The sequence below is a fragment of the Procambarus clarkii genome, chromosome 14 (assembly GCF_040958095.1).
Source record: "Procambarus clarkii isolate CNS0578487 chromosome 14, FALCON_Pclarkii_2.0, whole genome shotgun sequence".
Lineage (NCBI taxonomy): Eukaryota > Metazoa > Arthropoda > Malacostraca > Decapoda > Cambaridae > Procambarus > Procambarus clarkii.
Genome location: NC_091163.1, coordinates 36,201,304 through 36,209,592, shown reverse-complemented (window position 1 = coordinate 36,209,592; position 8,289 = coordinate 36,201,304).

Genomic DNA, 8,289 nt, shown 5'->3' with positions numbered 1-8,289 from the left:
GATCATACAAGCAACACTGTTACTTGGGTCATACAAGCAACACTGTTACTTCGATCATACAAGCAACACTGTTACTTGGGTCATACAAGCAACACTGTTACTTGGGTCATACAAGCAACACTGTTACTTGGGTCATACAAGCAACACTGTTACTTGGGTCATACAAGCAACACTGTTACTTGGATCATACAAGCAACACTGTTACTTGGATCATACAAGCAACACTGTTACTTGGGTCATACAAGCAACACTGTTACTTGGATCATACAAGCAACACTGTTACTTGGGTCATACAAGCAACACTGTTACTTGGATCATACAAGCAACACTGTTACTTGGATCATACAAGCAACACTGTTACTTGGGTCATACAAGCAACACTGTTACTTGGATCATACAAGCAACACTGTTACTTGGATCATACAAGCAACACTGTTACTTGGATCATACAAGCAACACTGTTACTTGGATCATACAAGCAACACTGTTACTTGGATCATACAAGCAACACTGTTACTTGGATCATACAAGCAACACTGTTACTTGGATCATACAAGCAACACTGTTACTTGGATCATACAAGCAACACTGTTACTTGGATCATACAAGCAACACTGTTACTTGGATCATACAAGCAACACTGTTACTTGGATCATACAAGCAACACTGTTACTTGGATCATACAAGCAACACTGTTACTTGGATCATACAAGCAACACTGTTACTTGGATCATACAAGCAACACTGTTACTTGGATCATACAAGCAACACTGTTACTTGGATCATACAAGCAACACTGTTACTTGGATCATACAAGCAACACTGTTACTTGGGTCATACAAGCAACACTGTTACTTGGATCATACAAGCAACACTGTTACTTGGATCATACAAGCAACACTGTTACTTGGATCATACAAGCAACACTGTTACTTGGGTCATACAAGCAACACTGTTACTTGGATCATACAAGCAACACTGTTACTTGGGTCATACAAGCAACACTGTTACTTGGATCATACAAGCAACACTGTTACTTGGATCATACAAGCAACACTGTTACTTGGGTCATACAAGCAACACTGTTACTTGGATCATACAAGCAACACTGTTACTTGGATCATACAAGCAACACTGTTACTTGGATCATACAAGCAACACTGTTACTTGGATCATACAAGCAACACTGTTACTTGGATCATACAAGCAACACTGTTACTTGGATCATACAAGCAACACTGTTACTTGGATCATACAAGCAACACTGTTACTTGGATCATACAAGCAACACTGTTACTTGGATCATACAAGCAACACTGTTACTTGGATCATACAAGCAACACTGTTACTTGGATCATACAAGCAACACTGTTACTTGGATCATACAAGCAACACTGTTACTTGGATCATACAAGCAACACTGTTACTTGGATCATACAAGCAACACTGTTACTTGGATCATACAAGCAACACTGTTACTTGGATCATACAAGCAACACTGTTACTTGGATCATACAAGCAACACTGTTACTTGGATCATACAAGCAACACTGTTACTTGGATCATACAAGCAACACTGTTACTTGGATCATACAAGCAACACTGTTACTTGGATCATACAAGCAACACTGTTACTTGGGTCATACAAGCAACACTGTTACTTGGATCATACAAGCAACACTGTTACTTGGATCATACAAGCAACACTGTTACTTGGATCATACAAGCAACACTGTTACTTGGATCATACAAGCAACACTGTTACTTGGATCATACAAGCAACACTGTTACTTGGATCATACAAGCAACACTGTTACTTGGATCATACAAGCAACACTGTTACTTGGATCATACAAGCAACACTGTTACTTGGATCATACAAGCAACACTGTTACTTGGATCATACAAGCAACACTGTTACTTGGATCATACAAGCAACACTGTTACTTGGGTCATACAAGCAACACTGTTACTTGGATCATACAAGCAACACTGTTACTTGGGTCATACAAGCAACACTGTTACTTGGATCATACAAGCAACACTGTTACTTGGGTCATACAAGCAACACTGTTACTTGGGTCATACAAGCAACACTGTTACTTGGGTCATACAAGCAACACTGTTACTTGGGTCATACAAGCAACACTTTTACTTGGGTCATACAAGCAACACTGTTACTTGGGTCATACAAGCAACACTGTTACTTGGGTCATACAAGCAACACTGTTACTTGGGTCATACAAGCAACACTGTTACTTGGGTCATACAAGCAACACTTTTACTTGGGTCATACAAGCAACACTGTTACTTGGGTCATACAAGCAACACTGTTACTTGGGTCATACAAGCAACACTGTTACTTGGGTCATACAAGCAACACTGTTACTTGGGTCATACAAGCAACACTGTTACTTGGGTCATACAAGCAACACTGTTACTTGGGTCATACAAGCAACACTGTTACTTGGATCATACAAGCAACACTGTTACTTGGATCATACAAGCAACACTGTTACTTGGGTCATACAAGCAACACTGTTACTTGGGTCATACAAGCAACACTGTTACTTGGGTCATACAAGCAACACTGTTACTTGGGTCATACAAGCAACACTGTTACTTGGATCATACAAGCAACACTGTTACTTGGGTCATACAAGCAACACTGTTACTTGGGTCATACAAGCAACACTGTTACTTGGGTCATACAAGCAACACTGTTACTTGGGTCATACAAGCAACACTGTTACTTGGGTCATACAAGCAACACTGTTACTTGGATCATACAAGCAACACTGGTACTCGAGTAATAAAGCTCAACAAGCCACAATGTGGCACAGAAAACAGAGATGCTTTTCTAACCATAGTGTTATAAACCAATGGAACCGCTTACCCGCCAAAGTCATAAATGCAAAATCTCTTCTACAATTATAATATTAATTACTGAGTTTGTACTGTTGCAAAAAAAAAAAACTTCACTTTTCAAATATCACTTAAAATCTTGCTAAGACGTCTACGTGTTCTTACACATCTAAGAGATGTGTAAATATTTCATTCACAATGATCTACTACCAGAAATTTTTGCCAAATATCCCCAGTTTGTTAACTGTAGGTAGTAACTGGGTGATTGTAACTTTTTTTTTTTTTTTTGAGATATATACAAGAGTTGTTACATTCTTGTACAGCCACTAGTACGCGTAGCGTTTCGGGCAAGTCCTTAATCCTATGGTCCCTGGAATACGATCCCCTGCCGCGAAGAATCGTTTTTTCATCCAAGTACACATTTTACTGTTGCGTTAAACAGAGGCTACAGTTAAGGAATTGCGCCCAGTAAATCCTCCCCGGCCAGGATACGAACCCATGACATAGCGCTCGCGGAACGCCAGGCGAGTGTCTTACAGATTCAGATTCAGATTCAGATGTTTATTCAGGTAAGGTATATACATACAAGTGATGTTACATTAATGGATTGATATATAGATAGAGCTAGTACATACAATGCCTAAAGCCACTATTACGCAATGCGTTTCGGGCAAGAAAAAACATTAATATCTAGAACTTAATACTAATTGAGCATAAAGAATAAAAGATGTTGAGAACAAATACAAATAAAGATAAAAAAAAAGGGGGAACATGACTGAAAAAGCAGCACAAATACAATAGGTTGACAAACAGTGTTGATTAAAAAAAGAAAAAAAAAAAAAAAAAAAAAAAAAAAAAAAAAAAAAATAACAGACATGGGTTGACAATAGAGGAGTGAAGTAGATTACAGGGAATTTATTAGGTAGTGTTTAGTTTTTATCTTAAACTGGTTGAGAGAGGTACAGTCTTTAACATGGTTGGGAAGGTCATTCCACATTCTGGGCCCCTTGATTTGCAGAGCATTTCTAGTTTGATTAAGACGTACTCTAGGAATATCAAAACTGTATTTATTTCTGGTGTGGTGCTCATGGGTTCTGTTACAACCTTCTATGAAGCTTTTAAGATCAGGATTGGCATTATAGTTTAGCGTTTTATATATGTATAATACACATGAGAGAATGTGCAGTGACTTAATATCTAACATATTAAGAGATTTGAGTAGGGGTACCGAGTGATGTCTGGGGCCAGAGTTGGATATTGTTCTAATAGCAGCTTTGTGTTGGGTAATTAGAGGACGTAAGTGATTTTGGGTAGTAGAACCCCAAGCACAAATACCATAGTTGAGATAAGGATAGATAAGGGAGTAATAGAGAGTCACCAGAGCAGGGCGTGGTACATAATATCTGATCTTAGAAAGAATGCCCACAGTTTTTGAAACTTTTTTTGATATATTTAGAATGTGTCCCTGGAAATTCAGCTTGTGGTCAATGAGAATGCCAAGGAATTTGCCATCTAATTTGTTACAAATTTGGGTATTGTTTATTTTGAGATTTATAAGACTAGAGGATTTATTGCCAAACAGAATATAGAAGGTTTTGTCAATGTTAAGGGTGAGTTTGTTGGCAGTTAGCCAAAGATGGACTTTATTTAGCTCAGTATTTACTGTGGCATTTAGAGCAAGAGGGTCAGGACTGGAGTAAATGAAGGTTGTGTCGTCAGCAAATAGAATTGGTTTGAGGTGTTGGGAGGCATTTGGAAGGTCATTAATGTAGATGAGAAAGAGGAGAGGGCCAAGTATGCTGCCCTGAGGAACACCAATGTTGATGGGTAGGGTGGGAGAAATTGTATTATTCACAGAAACATATTGGAGCCTGTCAGTAAGGTAGGACTCGAGGTATTGTAGGGAGTGTCCTCTGACTCCATAATGATGTAGTTTAAGAAGAAGGTTTTGGTGGTTGACAGTATCAAAAGCTTTACGCAGGTCCACAAATAACCCAATAGGGAGCTCCTTTTTATCAAGAGCTGTATGAATCGAGTTAAGCATACTAATAAGTGCATCGTTAGTGCTTTTTTTGGGTCTGAAGCCATATTGGCAAGGGCTAAGTATATTGAGTTTGGCTAGATATGAGTAAAGCTGCTTGTATATAAGTTTTTCAAAAATTTTTGACAAGTTTGGCAGGATTGATATAGGTCTGTAGTTGTTAACATCTGTGGGGTCACCACATTTGTGGACAGGCGTTACTCTCGCTTTTTTTAGAATATCTGGAAAGGTTTGGAGTTCAAGTGACTTGTTGAAGAGCAAAGCAATAGCAGGGGCTAAAGATCTGGAGGCTTTTTTGTAAATTAAAGTTGGTATCTCCTCAAGGGCACTAGACTTGGTTTTAAGGGAAAGGATTATCTCATTGACGTCAGTGGAGTTAATAGGCTTTAGGTACAGAGACTGTGGATAGTTACCTGTAAGATAGTCCTTAATGTCAGTACTGGAAGATGGAATATCATTTGCAAGGGATGAACCAATGGAAGAGAAGAACCTATTGAACTCAATAGCAGAATCAGAGGCTGAAAGCTGACCATCGTTATTAGACAGGAGAGTCGGTTTGTTATTTAAAGATTTCTTTGATCCCAATATTTGTGAAATTGTGCTCCAAGTTTGTTTAATGTTGCTCTTTATTTGAGTAAATTTATCTTCGTAGTAATTAGTTTTGGCTCGCCTAATTATCTTAGTTAGCAATAATGAGTAATTCTTTGAGAATTCTTTGGAGACAATTCCTAACCTATACTTCTTCTCAAGGTCGTGTTTTTTGTTAATGGATTTCAGTATTCCCTTTGTAAGCCAAGGATTGTTAAGCCTTTTGCTTGTGACTTGTTTTGTAAGCCTAGGACAGTGGGTGTTATAAAGGCTAAGAGTTGTTTGTAGAAAAGATTGCACTGCTAGGTTGATGTCCCCTATGTTACCTAATTCGGACTCCCAGTTGACATTATCAGCAGCAGTTATAAAATTGTTTATAGCAGTTTCATTGTGCAGCCTAAAGCTTAACTCCCTTGTTTCTAGAGGTGGTTTGCTAATGTTAGTTAAGAGAAATGTGGGGTAGTGGTCTGTAGTGCTATCGGTGATTATACCTGAAGTAAGCGGAGAGGTTATGTTGGTCCAGATGTGATCTAGAGTCGTGGCAGTGCTATCAGTGATTCTAGTAGGTCTAGTGATTAAGGGTATGAGGAGGCAGGAATTCATACAGTTGAGGAAGCTAACAGCAGTAGGGTGTTCTGGCTCGCAGAGGTCAATATTAAAGTCCCCTGCGATAATTAGGTGGTTTTTGTTCAGTCTGTTATCAAGTATTAGATTTCTAAGGTTTGAGTTGAATACAGACACATCAGTGTTGGGAATTCTATAGACTGCACCCACAGACAGGACAGACTCGGCACCCTTGACTCTGAAGCTGGCGAAGATATACTCCCCATAGCAGTCTCTAGTTCTAATTTCTTTTAGGCATGTTAGTTCTTGGTGGTAGTAAAGAGCAGTGCCACCACCTCTCTGAAGTTGACGACAGTTGTGAATTGCTGAGTAGTTAGGCATGTTAAAGAGTTGAGTAGTATCCTCTTTCAACCATGTTTCAGTAAGTATAATAAAAGAGAATTTGTTGCCAATAGTTTCAATCAAGGCACTAACATCATCGAAGTGTTTACCTAGGGATCTAACGTTCAAATTGATTACAGAGATATTGTGATTATGAGTTAATACATTGTTTACATCATGTGCTGCAAAATATCTGCAATTTAGATCATTAAAGTGATTATTGTCATAGATAGTGGATAAGAGGTTAAGTTCTGGGTCTATACTTGACTGCATAAAAGAAGCTGATTGTAGAATCAGAAATAAGTAGAAAAAAGCTATAATATAGGGAAAAATATATACACAATACTGTACAAAACAAACACAAAAGGGGCTTACAGGGGTACAATGGAGTAAGGGAGTATGGCTAGGCTAGGCAACCTAGGCAATTAATGAGATTAAAGAAAAAACATGTAAACATGGACTATACAAAACACAAGATATGGAAATACAAAACAAAAAATATAAGCAAGACTAAGCAATACAAAAAAACAAAAAAACAAATTGAGCAAAAATGAGGTAGATTGCTTACGAGTACTCACAGGTACACTGTAAGTAACAATTTGCAATTTGAGATGCAGGCAAAGCCAGGGGTACAATGGAGTAAGGGAGCATGGCAAGGCTAGGCAACCTAGGTAATAAATGAAATCAAAGAAAAGTTGAATAATAAACATAGGCAAATTTAAGCTAATGATTAATAACTATTACCACTACACCACGGAGACTGCTAAACTTATCCAACGCTGCCCACTGGATGGTTCAAGCGGAAAGATTCAAGATTCCCGCCCGAAGAGTCAACCGGAACACACAACCAAAATCTTTCACCGATAAGTGCGCCAGGCTTCGTATCAACCGTTGCCGTTGAGGAGGAGTGCCAGACGGCAGTATCAACACCCACTGGTCACAATCTCGTAAGGTGTCCCAGCGGTGTCCCACCAGCTCTGACGGTGTCCAGTCAGAGCTGGTGTCCCAGAGGTGCCCAGACAGAGCAGGTGGGCCAGCGGTGCCCAGACAGAGCAGGTGTTCCAGCGGTGTCCAGGCAGGGCAGGTGTTCCAGCGGTGTCCAGGCAGAGCAGGTGTGCCAGCGGTGCCCAGACAGAGCAGGTGTGCCAGCGGTGTCCAGGCAGAGCAGGTGTGCCAGCGGTGTCCAGGCAGAGCAGGTGTTCCAGCGGTGTCCAGGCAGGGCAGGTGTTCCAGCGGTGTCCAGGCAGAGCAGGTGTGCCAGCGGTGCCCAGACAGAGCAGGTGTGCCAGAGGTGCCCAGACAGAGCAGGTGGGCCAGCGGTGTCCAGGCAGAGCAGGTGTGCCAGCGGTGTCCAGGGGTGTCTAGACATACGCTCGTCGTCAAGGCTGAAGGCTGTTCCCGCATATAATCGTCAAGCTAGAGGATAAAACCTTTACATAAACTGCATATACCATAAGAATAAGAATCTGCAACTACTACAAACAAGACCCGAAGACAAAAATAACTAAGTTAACGTTATAATTCTAAATAAACACATTCTCGTTTTCTTTTAATACAAGAAAATGATATTGTTCAGTCTTACCCCAGACTCTTGTAAATTTAACCATAGTTAATAATAACAACAACAAAAATATTTATTTACCTCAAAATATATATATTTTGGTTATATTCTAGTGTATACATAAATGTTATAGCATTACAATATGTTTATAAGACCGCAAACCCGTTACTTTGTACATATTATATGGTGATAGAACCCTTTATATACTTGCATATATACTTTTATAATATATAGGATGTATACATATTGTACTACAATAATTGGTATATAGATATAGACAGGAAGAAGT